A 16,681-nucleotide genomic window follows, 5' to 3' on the forward strand; every position below is an offset into this window, starting at 1 on the left:
ATTGTTGCATATGTATTATCCTGTTTCTAAACATATTTTCAATATAACTGATGAACATTCTTTTAGTGACCTACCCCCACATGAATTATCCTATAGACTTGCGCTGCGTAATAACACTTTCATTAGTATGTTACATCATTCCCATCAGACTAGTAATGCCACTAATTGTTGGGTGTGTGGCCGACTCCCTCCCTATCAGAATAACAAAGGAGTTCTGCCTTTCTTCCCCCATCCGTTCACACATAATGGCTCCTGTGGAGCATGGTTTAGTTTACTAAATTCCATAGACTCAGACACAGCAGTTTATCAACACCATTGGATATGGGGAAATCTGAATCTAGTTTTATTCAAAGTCTGTTACCCTGATAAGGAGGGTCACCCCAGAAGAACAGGAACTGATCTAGAAAATGAAGTGTATGGATTAGGTAATTTTATACCTAATCTTATGATTCTGAATGTCGAATCCGAAGTTGAACTAATTCTGCCCACTATGTCAGTATTTCCAGTTAAGGGTGAATTATGTGTAAGAAAAGTTGGTTCCATACATATGGGCCATAGCAAATGCGTTACTACAGTAGAATATAGTGATCAAGGTAAATCTTCATTTAGAGCTTCTCGCCATTCCTACTTTATATGTGGTCAGACCGCATATATGCGTCTGCCTCTAGATTGGGATGGTACCTGTTACATAGCATTCCTTTTGCCACCTGTTTTCCTAGCTCCTCCAGATTATTATCGAAATGTTCATTTAGTACACAATAGAGAGCGAAGAGATCTCCCAGTTGTCGATTATACTGAGACGGCATGGGACAAGTATGTAGATTTCAATAAAGGTATCTTTCCCTATATAGGTACAATTTCAAATAGTAAGCTGATACGTAGACTAACCAAGACTCTTGAAGCTGTAGTGAATGAGACTATAGCCGCCCTAGGCAATCTGACAGAGGAGCAATCAGTGATGAGAATTGTTGTTCTTCAAAATCGTCTTGTCCTTGACGTCATCCTGGCCGATAGGGGCGGAGCTTGTAGGGTCATCGGATCCAGCTGCTGCGTATTCATACCAGAAAATTCGCCATCCGTATATAAAGCTATAACACGCCTTCATAAGATTGTGAGCCAGATACACGAGAATCCAGGCACTTGGACGTGGTCCGGGTGGTTTTGGAGTGTGATATCAGCCTGGGGATGGAGAGTTCTGTCCTTCCTAGGTATTGGCCTTCTTATACTATTCAGTTGCTGCTTATGCCTGCAATGTGGACCAGCGATTTGTGGTCTGTGTGCCACATCGTGTATTCCACATCAAGGTTTTCGTTCAAAATCCCGGAAGAAGAAAGAAGAAGAAATGATGCTCCATGAGCAAATCGATGGACTAATGAAGATTGATGTTTCTTGACGGGCAAGTAGGGGACAAGGAGGGAATGTGGAAATGTGGATTTTCCTGATCAGTTATGTCCCCTATCTTGGACCCCAACGGTTCTATGTGCATGTTACAAACACATGTATGTTCCCTCCAGTTCCAGTTTCGAAGACGCAAACACATGTGCGTCCACCATCAACATGTCCTCTGTCAGATCCGCCATCAATGGGCTGGATATTCGATTCCTAAGTATGAAAGGCCACCGACTTTATATGGCTAAGTTACTCCATTTTTACAGTTCAGGCAGAGTAGGCCCGATTCTGTCCTCAAAGCCTTTCCCTGCTCTCTGCCTCTGACAGCATCAGTTTGAGCCCGCATCTGTATCCATGAACTTTGTCCTACTTCCTGTGCAGCTAACAGTGCCTGCCTCGGCCAGTTTCGCCTGCCTGCCAAGAAGCTGTATTTCACCTTCGAATTATCTACTTTGCTCCTCAGCCGATGCATTCCTGTCTAGTAGTTTGGGTAAACATTTCCTTTAGCTCCCAAGCAAAGGGCTCGGCCTTTCTGTCCTCATGCAAGTAATTCATAGCCCTGTTGCCATGGAAAGTTTCTGCCTCTCGCATCTCATATAGACACTTAGACGCTTGTACACGCACACACAGTCAGTATAGAATAGATTCTGTCCGAGAGTCCTTCCTTGTGGATAACATAGTTCTTTAAACATAGGATGTTAGATATGATTTGGGATTAGGTTGACTTGACCCCCCAGACTTTTTGTCTCCACATGTAGAGCTAAATGTCAAGTCCCCTTCACCCCCTAGTTGCACGTCAATTACACGTCATGCTGCTGCGCGCGCATCTATGCCAAGTATTATCTTATAGATCCACCTATACATGACCTCATAACCAATCATGTTTCTTTTTACTCCTTATTACGCCCATTTTCGGTTACGCACTAACAGTATCGTTTCTCTTATCAATTGTTACGCCTTCTACATTTGTTCCATTGTAATGTATGTTCTATAAAAGCAATTTCCTGTCAATAAAATATTGTACTTCACTTCCTGAACCCCCGTGGTGACGGAACCTGAAGGCCGCGACTCGAGTCGGCCATTTTGGAATAAAGCCCATTCAGAAACCTCTTATACCACGGATTCTGCCTCTTATTATTCTGAGCTATTTTATTTAAGACTCCGTATGAAATTCAGTCCAGGTAAAAGAATATTTACCACACTGTCTCAAATCCATCGATAGTTCATTGTTAAGCCGACTTACCGGACACTGGTCCGTCTTCCAGACCGCCTCATGGCGCCCGAGTTAAATCTTGGACCATGTAGGTTCCAATTATTCAATACAACTTCTGTCTGGGCAATCAATCCGATCGGGTTGCAAGTGACCACGAAAATTTCAGTTGGTCATTGTTTCCCAGGACCCCCGCCCCAGCATCCGTGCAGGTCAGTGGGAATACGAGGGGCCTCTAGAGAGGGCAGGCTGTAAGCACAGCGCCCTGGGGGGTGTCAGGCAGCGAACATTAGCATGGGACTACCCGCATGCCACGTTACTTAGCTTAACGTTGGCCGATTGGCGTCACGGTGCCCCCAGCACATGCCAGGGGCGAGCTTGCTATTTACTGAAGGGAAACACCTAGGCTAACTCACAAGCCTCGTCAAGCCATCGGCACTGGGGGTTGTAGGGGTAGTGTGATCTTGAAATATACATTTAGAGCCCATGTGAGAAGACGCACAACACCAGCCTGCAGCACACTGAGCTGGGCACCATAACCAAGCGTGAGGCCTGCAGGAGGAGTAGCTGAAGGAACCATATAGAAATAGGTCCAGATGTACTTTGGGGGCATTCCCCTGCAACCAAAGACAGATTTCGGTTTGCTTCAATGAAGACCTATCCTCCCGTGCTTTAGCCAGGGCGGCTTGTGGGTGGTATAGTGGTTATATAGCAAGTGTGCGGTCGTTCAAAAGTTTGGTAAACACCACGTAGAGCCTCATGGCGTCAGGGCATTATTGACCATGCAGCATTCGCAGCATTCAGAATAGGACCGGTAGTTGCACCAAAGTTTACGGTTGGTTCCCACAGACTTGTCTGCCCCCAAGGTTATCCTCTAGGGGTTAGAACTCGAGACTAAGGGGGCATCTCCTGCTTCGGCGTCACAAATAAGCGATAGCTACGCTGGGGTGGAGTTACCATGCTGGTCCTGCCACCACTGGGTTCCCCCCAGGCGATGGGATCAATCTAGGTGGGACCACGAAGTCTGCGGTTCTTGGGAAGCTTCCAGCGGTAGGGCATTTAGCAACAGATAAAGTATCAGCGTGTGGGTAACAGACATCTGCTCCCCAGCAGCACCGTGCCCTGGGAGCACACGCGTTGCCCTAACTCTGAGGCCTACCCATAAGGGGGCCGAGTAGCAAAACAACTAAATAGGTTCCATAGCTGGGTGAAACCACCATCATTTGGAGATAGGCCCAGGTAAAATAGGGCTTTTCTTAAAGACTAGAGGACCATTGCGGTTGGGGGTATCCCCCAACGGTATCACTGGTCGCGTACTGCAGCTGCAGGAGACTTGGATCCTGGTTTACGGACACTTTTACCACGCTCAGGGGGCGTTGCCAGCCAACATGTGGTGCTGCTGTCCCAATAACTGGGGTGTCAGCGGGGCAAACACAAGGGGACATTATGTCAATAGAACATTTGTCACGCCCAGGGTGCACGAAATCTCTACTTTAACGGAGTAGGAATTTGGCACCGCCGGGGATGCTCAGGGTTTGTGGGGGGGGCACCCCCCTGCCACCCTCCTACTGGGGAGCATGATGGGAGGGGCGAAGTAGGACTTAGGCAATCCTCAATGCTTGCACTTTACAGACAGCGCGCAATGCTTAAGCCAGACAGATTCCCGAAGCTGGTATGCCTAGGGGGTTTCATCACTGAGGGATCTGTAGGGGCATAATTCCCATAAGGAATAAGGGATGGTGGGCAGGGGCAAGAGTCGCCCCTTGCCTATGGTCACGCGCTGGCAGCTAGGAGCACTCCTGTGCTCCAGGTTTAGCAATCAGAAGGGACTGTCCAAAGGTTAAGTAAAACCCTTCTCGCCATAATAGCCAAAGCGGGCAGGCGCAGAATTGTGAAGAGGTGTAACCTTCCCGCTGGGGGGCGAAGAGTTCGTGGCACATCTTCGCAGGCCCAACGGGTCCTTTAATTCAGCAGACCCTATCCGATTAGGATAGCGTCTCGGGCTTTGGGGACATAGATGAGGCCATCTACAACACCAGGAGCTTTAGCTCACTGGTAGGCCTTGTGCCTGTGGATATAAGGGATCTCACAGGGTTTGAGTCCCGCTAGCGCTGTCACACTGTCATGAGGTGGCAGTATTTCAAACTCTTCTTTCTGCAAGGATGGTTCCCTTCCAGCTAGTTGCAGGAAGCCCTAGATAGGAGAGGTTGCAGGTAAGGCTATAGCGGATTGGTGGGGGGCCCTGGCTGCGACGGTGAGCCGCCTCCAGGGCTGTGGCGGAGTTACAGGGCGATCTGGAAGCAGGCCAGTACAAAGGGTACCTCTGCGCGCCACCATAGGGGGTGCCTGAGCCAAAACCGAGGAGCCTCATGGGAGGGTCCCGGAAGCCGTATCGGCGCCCCACTAGTCCTGCGGGCGGTTGTGGGCCTGAACAACCGGGGGCTTGCTAAGCGACGCTCCGCCCCGAGAGGGGGGGGCGTGAGTAGAAGTTACCAACGGCACGTGATCGTAGAAAGAATCACTTGGATGGCAGCAACGGCGGGCATCGCTCCCGCGCTGCCCGGCTCATCAGGCGGGCAGGCGACCCAGTTGGTTGCCTGCCCTTGGATCGCCCGTAAGATAACCCACCCATTACATATTCTGGAATTATGTAATAAACCTGCAGCATTGTTACCCAACACCAACTGTCTTGTGTGTGTCATTTGGGTAACCTACTATGGGGGAGGGGGGACAGCGGGGTGCCCCTGGGGGTACTATGCCGCTGACCGCGGCCCCTCGCAGGGGGCCGATCGGCGGTCGGCGCCTTAGTGCCCCCGGGGCACCGGTCACCCCTCCCCACCACCTCCCATAGAGAGGGGGCGGGGACGCCGACCGGAGCCCCCCTCCTTGGGCTGGCCGGAAGTGACGCGCAATGCGTGTCACTTCCGGGCCTTGGTGTGAGGGGGAGGCTATTTAGCCTTCCCCCACCCTCCTGGCGACCTCTTTGTCGCCCACCTCGCCATTTCCCTCCCTACCGCTTACCCGGCATAGGCGTTGGGTGGGGGGGGGTTTTCTGAGCGTTGTAATGTTTTCTTTTTTCGTTGCAGGCGGAGTTACAGGGCGATCTGGAAGCAGGCCGGTACAAAGGGTACCTCTGCGCGCCACCATAGGGGGTGCCTGAGCCAAAACCGAGGAGCCTCATGGGAGGGTCCCGGAAGCCGTGTCGGCGCCCCACTAGTCCTGCGGGCGGTTGTGGGCCTGAACAACCGGGGGCTTGCTAAACGACGCTCCGCCCCGAGAGGGGGGGCGTGAGTAGAAGTTACCAACGGCACGTGATCGTAGAAAGAATCACCTGGATGGCAGCAACGGCGGGCATCGCTCCCGCGCTGCCCGGCTCATCAGGCGGGCAGGCGACCCAGTTGGTTGCCTGCCCTTGGATCGCCCGTAAGATAACCCACCCATTACATATTCTGGAATTATGTAATAAACCTGCAGCATTGTTACCCAACACCAACTGTCTTGTGTGCGTCATTTGGGTAACCTACTATGGGGGAGGGGGGATAGCGGGGTGCCCCTGGGGGTACTATGCTGACTGGTGACCAGTCTACAGAGTGAGTGTGTGCTTGTGCAAGTACTGCGGGGGAAGTGCGACATTTCTATTGGAAGGGAAGTGTTCCCTAGTGAGCATGCGTGTGAGTGCCTTTCACTTCCACGTGTACATGGGGATTCGGTTAGATGGGTGCACAGGTGCAAACGAGGCCCCTGCGGTGCAGAGGGGGCCCTACCCTTATGGAGGCCACATTCAGCTCAAGGCCTATATACATCTATGAGAAATGAGTGTGTCACGGACCCGTCACTAAATTCTGCAAGGGGGCACAATCATTTTGAGTTACGTCTCAGTTTTGAGTCGTTAGCTTAGCAGGACGATTTGAGGGCCTTCAAATGTGTGTGTGTGTGTCAGGGGGGTGGAGGGTTAAAACACAGGTGTTCTATGTTTTTTGGAAAAAGTCTAGCAAAGGATTCTATCTCAGAGAATGCATCCTCTGTCTGTGGTAAGCCATGGAGGAGTTGTTCCAATGCTAAATAGAAAGGGATCTGATATTTTGGAAATCAGACCCTTGGAGCCTGTACGGGCCATCTTTTCAACCTGCGTCACTGTTCGAGCGGCAACGTTAGCATTAGATGGATATAGGTCCTGGTGAATTAACTGGCACCATTGAAAGTGGTTTGTTTCAGGGCTAGTGACGTCCTTTTTGTGCATTGCTCAAACGATTTGATACCACCGTCACGAGAAAGGTCACTCTGACATTCCCTCTATGCCCAACTCAAGAAGTTGTCCCCTCTATGATCCGGGGTGATGTCCGGGTGGTCAGTGATTGGGTATTGTGTGACAGTAAGCTGGTAAGACCTCCCCATCCTGCCACTTGACCCTAGAACTCTAGCACTGCCCTCTTCAGAGTGACCAGCTACGAATTGCGAGGTTATTTTGTGCACTAGCGCCATACTAGGTCCTACACCGACCAACCACCACTGCTCTACAAATTAACAGACATTTCTTCTCACTCTCTCTTACTGTCCACCCCGACATGAAACAGAGAAGCGCGGCTCTGTAGTATCCCAACAAGCAGACCTCTCTAGGTGGCAGGAAAAGCTTCTTGGTAAAACACGTGGTCATCTCTCTCCCTAGTTGAAACCCAATACTTTGTATGCTTATTGGGAGTGGTTGAAGGAAGAGAACCCTGGAATGTGTGTTTATTTTAATGACATTGATTTGTCCTAACCCTTAAAGGTATAAGTGATGCCCAGAGATAACATCATCTACTATTTTCTTTTGTAGTGCAAGCTACTTTGCGCCCCTCCCTGTTTTTAGGGACTTGATGATGTTTAGTCCCAAAAAATGAATTGTTTATTTGGCTGAATGGGAATGAGAGCCTCTATGCAGGATTTTAAGTGCTGCCAGGGGGACTGGTACACTGAGGTTGGACGATTGTTGCTTCTTAACTTTAAAGCCGGACACAGCTTTGAATTGGTTGAGTAATCTCTTGGTGCCGTCATTGTGAGTACAACATCTTCTGAAAAGAGACAGGCCTTGTGCTCCACATGTTATGCCTTTAATCTCATCACAAGGTCATATTTTAATCACGAGGGACCCTATACCAAAGGCGGACAGCAATACCTTGGCACATCCCCAGTCATTACATGCAAAATACAACTCAGCCAAAATGCTGCCGCAAGGCTTCGTCTCCATCTTCACCCAAGAGAAGGCATGACTCCTGTTCTGCAATCACTCCACTGGCTAACTACAGCTCGAAGGGCAATGCTCAAGGCACTCTGCATTGTCCACAAAGCCTCCCAAGGAAAAGGACTGCTATGCCTACAAGTTAAATTCAAGCAATATAAACCAAACAGAACACTGCTCTCCAGGCTTGAACCACTTATCATCATACCACCTTACCCTAACAAATACATAGGAGGCACTAGTTTCTCAGCACAAGCCACCAAGCTCTGGAACTCACTACAAGCCAGCGTTAGAAACACCCGGGAGCATATATAAGACCCAGAAGCATATGCACTTCCAATGACAGTTCCTAGACAACTGCGCCACCCGCATCCCAGCAACAGAGCCCAGAAAACAGTTGCGCCCTCAAGTACAATCCTCACCTTAAAACCCACAAATTGCAAAGAACTCAACAAGCAAACAGCGTTCGATATGCAGGTAAGTTAGGAAGGGTTGACCTATGGTTTGTCGTGGCATTTTATAGTTATTTGCTTTCATATATAACAGTTATGGCTCACAATAATACTATGACGATAATACAAAGCGGTAAGCAACAAATGATATCTTATGCCTCTTAGCCCCTTCGCTGCAGGGGTAATTCCACCGCGGCACGGGGGGCGGCGGCGTTGTGCTTGTGACGAGCCCAGCTCGTCATGAGGCACAGTGGAGCTGTGCTCATGATGAGCTGAGCTCGTCACGACTCCGCCCACTGATTGATTCTCCCGCACAGGCGGGGAATCAATTGTGCGTGGGCAGAGCGCAACCGTTATGACAAGCCCAGCTCGTCATGAGCACAGTTCCACTGTGCCTCATGACGAGCTGGGCTCGTCATGAGCACACAACGTGTTTAAATTCCCATAAAACATATCTGATATGGGGGATGTCCATCACCAGCACTGCACAGCCAAAAATCAGCCATCACCAAATGAACAGGCATGGAATAACATCTGTCATACACTGCTGGACAACCTGGAGGCCTTTAATATAGTACACCACTGCAGGTGTCAAATATCTGAAAAATCTGAGCTCTTCGTTACATCTCACTAAAACACTCAGATATGGGATGATAATCAAAATGCCCATCACAACAGATCCCTCCACTTCGCCCTCCCACCAACTGTGGCAGCTCAGGACCACAACTATACACAAAATCTCAGATTGGACACCAGAGTGCAGAAAGCAGCTAATGTAATCTAGACTATATCATATGAAATATCATAAAACGACGTGCAGAGCTGTTTAAAGCTACCAAAATAATGAAAACCATAAAACTGTGCATCTGTCTCTCACACTTTATCATCCAACACACTAATTATCTCTATCCCCATAACACCAGAACCACAGCTCTGTGGTCATCATGTATGACATGGAAACACTTCCTACATAGGATCAAAACAAAGACAACATCCTTCCAACCACACAATCTACACCAAAGGTCTTCAAGTGTTTTTTTCTGTAAGCCCCCCTAAGCTTCCTTTTTTCAAGTCAGTCCCCTCCAATACGTTATGGGGAGGATTGGAGGGAGAGAGGTCTGAGCGTAGGAGGCTGGGCTTGTGAGATCATTTCAGGGGTACTTTTTCTGTAGCTCATAATCCACACCAAATGTGAGACTTCTAAAAGAGTGAGGGCATCATTTACAATGTTTCCCATAGGGCACCGCTGCAAGCCTTCGTGCTGTGCTTCCCTACGTCAAAAGAAAAGGGCAGGAATGTGCTGAATCTATCAGATACGGTTCATTCCTGTCTTTTTCCCCTGCACCGGTGACAGGCACTCTTGCACCATGGTGAAAGGGTGCCTGCATGGCTGGGGTGATTGTTTTTGTGCAGGAAGGGACATCTTCCTGTACAAAACAATCATAAGAGGCGTTTCCCTCTGTCTATGTGAGCTGCAGCATGCAGCCCACATAGAAAAAGGAAAAAAGGAAGAACTAGGAGAAATAAAGGTATTTCTCCTCGCTGTGCCTCCCTTGCTCCTCCCTTTCGCCTCCCCAGGGGAGGCGTATGCTTTTGACACATTCCCAGGTTTACAAAATCTCGTAAATCTGGAAATGTGTCAAATGCCATGGATGTTACGTGGGAACATCCACCATAAAGCCCATGAAACGCCTCCCTATTGCAGGGTGAGACCACACAGTGACTTGTGCTGCGTTGCCTCAGTCCATATCTACAGGCCATGTAAAATCATGAAAGGTGGCTTTAAGCGGCCTTGTAGATATGGCCCTGCAGTGTGCGCCGCCACACCGTCACTAAAAGCCGCACAGGGGCTTGTAAACGAGGCCCTGCGTGCATCAAACAAAAACAGAAATGGATCAACAAACACTGCTTCCTATATTTGGAGGTGTTGTGGGTCCCACACACTCCAGGACCCAAACACAACAGCACCTGCTGCACAATGATAGCTGAAGCCCTGACTAGTAGGCTTTCTCCTTTGCCACTTTCACCCCTTCCCTACCATGCCTGGCCATTACTCCAATCTTGAAACAGGCTCTCTGTCCCTTTCAGAAATAAATTAGCTCCTATATGTTGCCCCCTTCTGCACAAAGCGTTACCTCAGCTCTAATGCCAGGAAAGAATATGAGCCACAATACCCCTTTTGTAAAGTAAGACATGTAGTGGGCCCCTCAATTGACGAAGGCATGCTTCTGAGAGGAACACCAGGTGCAGATCATGTTTAATGTTATGTTATGTTATGTTAACATTTTGATTAAGTGCAACAGCTGCCCCAGCAAAGAGGCGTCCCGGCGCTGAAGAACCACAAAAGCTATACTGCAGAAGGAGAAGAAAAAAAAGGACAGAGAATCCTAAGGGGAGGGGAACAGATGGGTCTTAATAGCTTTGCGGAAGGCAGACAGGTTATCCAAAGAGCGGATGTTCGGTGGCAGGGAAATCCAGAGCTTGGCTCCCAAAACCCTGAAGGAGCGACCGCCAATATGGCAAAGCTTTGTACGGGGAACAGTCACTAAGTGCTGGCCTAATGAGCGCAAATTGCGCTGTGGCACGTAAGATGTTAGGAGTGGGCGCAAGAGTTCTGGACATCCGGATTTGAGGATCTTAAATGCCATGGTAAGGGTTTTAAACTGAATATGAGATTCAATGGGCAGCCAATGCAATTTTCGAGTGGTAGTTCTGACCGAACATCTGCGGGGAAGGCCCACCAAAGCTCTTGCCGCAGAGTTCTGCACGCGTTGCAGTCGCGCTATCTCCACTTTGTTGGCGCCCAGGAGTAAAACACTGGCATAGTCCAAACGGGAGAGAATTATGGATTGAACAATGAGTTGGCGGATTTTAGAGTCGAAAAAGCCGAGTATCGGGTTGAGACTCCTCAGCAGGCCCACACAAGTAGCTGCCACTTTTTTTGTGTGGGTCTGGAAGCTAAGCGAGGAGTCCATCCAGACGCCCAGATTTTTGACCAAGGATTTAGGTGGTGGAATGGAGCCCAATGAAGAGGGCCACCAGTGCTCATTCCAATAGTTGGTATTCTTCCCGAGGAGCAGCACCTCCGTCTTGCCTGCATTAAGCTGCAGGCAGTTATCCGTCATCCACTGGGCTACTGCAGCCAGGCCATCCCTAAATCTCGAAGCCGAAGTAGAAGGACCTTCGGTGAGAGTGATGACCAGCTCCGTGTCATCTGCATATGACACCAGCGTAAGGTCCCACTCCTTGGCCACTGCTGCAAGTGGCTGCACATATAGATTAAAGAGGGATGGGCTGAGTGCAGAGCCCTGAGGGACTCCCTGGCCGATGGAATGGGGCTGGGAGAGAAACGGGGGAGCTGATACCCGGAAGGATCTGTCCTTCAAAAATGAGCGGAACCATTCCAGGGCAAGACCGGAAATCCCTACTGTCGCCAGACGATTTAATAGAATGTAATGAGAGACCGTATCAAAGGCTGCACTGAGATCTAACAAAATCAGCGCAGCGCTCTGACCGGCATCGAGAATTGTCCGGAGGTGTTCAGTCGTGGACAGGAGGGCAGACTCAGTACTGTGGCCCGGAGAGAAAGTGATTCTGACCAAACGCTTGCAATCAGCGTCTATTTAATGTCTGGGCGGGGGGCGTGGCCTCGAAAGGGGCGTGGCCTCGAGGATCGCCGGAATAGCGGCAAGAAGTGTGTGTGTTCTCAAGTCCGCGGCAGCGCTAAATCCGCTGCGCGGGCAGTTTAGGAGCAAGCTTCTGTTCTGAAAGAAGTCAGGAGAAGAGTGAGGTGAGTTAAAAACACAAACAATTAGTGACTCTCAATTTTTTAATAAAAAATGCAAGTCGCGCTCCCGGCTTCCGCCTCAGGAGAGAAAGTGATTCTGATATAGCTCAATACCTGCAAATGCTTATTGGAGTATGTAGTCCCCTTACATTAAGTGATAGTTGCTTCAATCTGTGTGTGGTGTGTGGTGATACTGTTTCCCATCCACTTGCATTGACCCAGGCTTCTGTAATGTATTTCCAAGTTCTCCTAGTGTATGCGTCTCTCCTATAACTGGTTATAACTTGCAAAAGGCCAACAGGACCTAACTGGCAGTCCCCACAATAACTAGTCAATGAAAATCTTGGCGCCTAGGGGGAGGTTGCCCCACCTTAAGTAGTTAAGTAGGGACAAGCTATGATGAATTCTATCAAGAGCTAATCGGTGTGGACCAGTCTACTCTCCATCCAAAGCTTTGTTGAGCTGCTTAGTCTGCAACCCACTCCATCCCAGTTCCAACACCTGAATGCCTTCAAAAACCTTTCCCTCATCCTGCAGAGGAAACCAAGTGCTTTATGTTTCTACCAGCCGATTGCCTTCAGCTCCCGAGCCTCCAGAGATGTCATCTCACAGGCAGAGGCTCCTTCTGGTCCCACCTTCCTCAGAAACTAGAGCATGTCTTCTCCGGATGTGGTGGTTCCTGAATGGCATATTCTCCTCCGGTTTGTCTTTGTTGCACATTGTGTGCCACATTGCTTATAACTGTGTTTTCTCCCTGGAAGATCCCTCCTCCTCCCTTTCTCCATCAGACCAGAATGATCTTGCTTTGCAGAGGGATTCCAGGGCTGTCTGCTTACTCTTTCACCAAAGGATGAGGCTGAAGAGATGCCCCCACTGATGGTGCATTTACTGTTCACTAAGGAAGTCAGTGATTGGACAGAAGTCTCCATATTTCCTTAGAGGCACTACAAACAAGTCTTGAAACAGTTAGATTTTGAGGCCATTATAAAGAATCGTGCCCTTCTCCTTTATGCACCTCATTATGAATTCCTTTTCCTCAAAAAAGTGCACCAACGCCAGCATAGAGAATGGGAAATCTGTGCAATTTTATTGCAAGTTCACCCTGTGTGTTCTGTCTAATTGGATTGGGGTTGTGTTTGGTTGCTTTCTGGTGGACTGAAGCAAGTCTTAAACAAACTGCTAGATGTCTTTTCCATTTGTATCTCTCGGGCTCCTCTAATTCTAATATTATTTAACTGGAGTGCTTTTCTAGATCTTCCCAATTGCTATGATGTCAGATAAGCTGCTCTTCCAATGTGATGATCCTTTCCTAGAGCTGAGCAATCTACTCATCTCTCTTCTCCATTCCTCACTCCAAATTGCCCACTCTTCACCTAACTCTTGAATCTCAGCCCACAAATCCTATCTGCATGTCCATTTTGATTGACCCCCTACTACTGTATAAATTTCACATAGAAAATGTTCCAAATAGTCTTGGTCTTGAGAGGGGCTCCCTTTTCAGGCAATTGTGTGGGTACATTTGTGTTTGACTCACTCAATTTTGCTCCATATCACTGGGCAGTGGTGACGGACCATATTTCTGCAACCAAATGTTGTTTTTGATCTTTGCCACGGATTATGCCTCTGTGAATTTCACCTTATGGGCTGATGTCTTATAGGAGAACAGAGGCCCCACTTGTTCCGTTTAGTTTCTTGATGACTTTTACCCCAGGAGCCATTAGGAAGAAGACAGTCCTATCCCTTCGTGTGTCTGGTGACCCTTCTCGATGACAAAGAGTGGCACCCTCCTCAGGTTCCTTGTGTGTTCCTGGTGAGGTAGGGTGTCACTGTCCTTGCAAAGGTCCTCTTTCTTTTGTTGGAAGCCATGTATTGCTGACTTTTCTGGAGCTCGCCATACATTCGACCCCTAGTGGAACACCCTTGCATCTCTGCTCTATTTACAGTCTTAAAGCCCTGAGAGAGAAGCTCAAAGTCGGGGAATTTATGGAACTCGTTGCCGAGAGAACCCATCAGCAGAAGGAACACTCTGTCACCACCTGAATGTGTCCCATGCAGCGAGCCGTCCCGTATAGATCCCGAGAACCTTCTTTCAATTGCATTTCTCCTTTTGAAAGGTGGGACTGGGTGAAAGAGGGTACCCCAGAGGATAGGAGTCACTGCCATTCCCCTTGTCCCCTGTGTGGAACCTCGTTGAATGAAGGGTCCTCCTGTTTCATTCTACCTTCTGTACCTTCTGGCTGCTTCTGGTAGTTCCTATTTGGCTCATAAAAGTTCTCTTGGGCCTCTCCTAAGTTCTTGGAATAGGACCACAGCTCATTCCTGGTGTTGTACGGAAACCACCCCCACCCTGGCTATGATGAGCTGCTATGTGTTGTAAGCAGCTGTGACATCACCCGAAGGCCTATCCTGCCAGTCAAATGTTGTTCCACAGGTCAAATGGGCCACTCAGTTATTACTCTTGGGTTGCTGCTCACAAATATATGACGGTATTTTGCATGCGTTTAAGACGCATGCAATCCGAACGCCGTCATTTGTACGAACGCATCTTTAGGACACATTTGTTCAGAACGCATGTCGTTTTAACTACTTGCCTTAGGGGGGTGCTGGATGTTGGAATAGTTTAATTAACTAGTCCAACTCCAGTCTGCACAACAGTAGGGAAGGAGTTGGACTTTAAATCCAACACCATTCCACCAATGCGCCCCCCCCCCCCCAAAGCAAGTCATTCTTACGACTTACGTGCTGAATTAAAGCATGCTAATGCCATGTTCGTTCTATTGCCAGTGCTGTGTTGGCACAGAGTGATCCACGCTTCATCCGAAAGGATGTTTCCCATTGCTCACCCGCTCTGCTGATCTCCATGCAGGTGGCAATCAGAGGTCCTATACCCACATTTCTCTAGCCCTGGGCCACACTGCATGTTAATGTCTCAACTCACATGATATTCACCAGTGAGGCCACCCTCCACCGGCCTGCCTGTATTCAAGGGCCGACCAGATCCCTCCGGCACTTGCCCCTGGGTCCACTCTCACCAGGCTGCTGGGGCATGAAATGGTGGCCAAGGCTTGTGATAGCAAGCCCACTCTAACAACAAAGTGCTAACAAAGAGGTGGATCTTATACTCCACCGGGGTCCCAGTGGCAAACCGCAGAGCCCGCTATTCAGGGCATCGGTTGATGGCGATGGATGCTTTGCCCAAAGCAGTGTAGGTCGCTGTTGCGTGAAGAACAATTAAGAAGAGTTCTTCTCCTAGCTTGGTCAATGCACACTCCTAGGCCTCATTTTCACATATAACCTTGAACTCTTTAACAGGGCTGTGTAACAGCAAATATAGACCAAACACTTGTTCATCACCCCCAAACCCTCTAGCCTAACCAACAACAATTGGACCCAGTGCAGTAGCCGACAGACTTTACTTCAATCATTCATTTCCTCCAGACAATATAGCTCACTCCTAAAAGAAAAAACCCAAATCGGCCTCATATCCACTAAGCAGTTTACTTGGAAACTTGATGACCCGGATCAAATCAACCAAAACCATGATTGAAAATGATGTGTCTCAAACCGCGAACAATTTCTTCAAAAGACAAAATAAGGCTTATTTCACAAAACACATTCCCAATAGAGGCAACCAAACCAAGGAAAACTCCAACATCTATTAGGACCTAACTAGCCCTGATGCCTTAAAAGCAACCAATTTAAACTAAGAACATGAGCAACCCATATGTCCATGTGAACTGTGTATAGCTAATCAGCCAATAAACAATGTATACAAGGAACTCATTTCTGCAATAGATGTGGAAGATATGATAAGGAGTGTTACTTCCTTTTGACAAACTTCAAATTTGTTGTTAAATGGGGAGTTATATCCTTCTAACTCTGTTATTATATTAGATAAATGTAGAATCAGTCAAAATTCTTAGAATTGAAGCCCACAAACAATTAATTTCTCTTAAGCGCACTTCAGCCGAACATGGGTGTAGCTTTTATTTTGCAAACAACAATCATAAAAAAGGAGTTAAGCTATTACTGTATATTCACACTAAATACAGGATAAAAAGGGATCCAAGTGACTTTTGTGCCCCAGAATAGTGGCCAAAACCAACAGTGACATATTATACAGTGACTAATGAAAAAAGGAGCGGTTGGTTATGGGAATATGCTGGGAGGTCCCTTATGGAATGAATTTATCAGTTCAATTGATGTGGATTTTTTCTGTGTCCTAGGACTCTCCCTTTTAAAAGTCGATGACGTTTCGACCCTCTCACGTTACGGGGTCTCTTCAGGACAAAGGATTCTGGGGACCCGGATAATGCTATTAGCCGAAGGTTATAAATTAGATCGTCTTGATGTTGCTGGCCAAGGAAGGGCGCCCCTTAAGTGGGTCAGGCAGACCCCGGCAGGAATCACTAAATAGTAGTGTGCAATGGTTGTCCAGCCTCAAAGGTACCAAGCGTAGGGATTCAGCTAAGTTAACTTTTAAAAGGGAGAGTCCTAGGAACCCGAAAAAATCCCCATCAATTGAATTGATAAATTGATTCCGTAAGAGACCTTCCAATATATTCCAATAAACAACTGTTCCTTTTTAGGTCGAGCCTAGCGCAGCGCACATGCGCCGCTTTAGG

Source organism: Triturus cristatus, chromosome 7, assembly GCF_964204655.1.
Source record: "Triturus cristatus chromosome 7, aTriCri1.1, whole genome shotgun sequence".
Taxonomy (NCBI): Eukaryota; Metazoa; Chordata; class Amphibia; order Caudata; family Salamandridae; genus Triturus; species Triturus cristatus.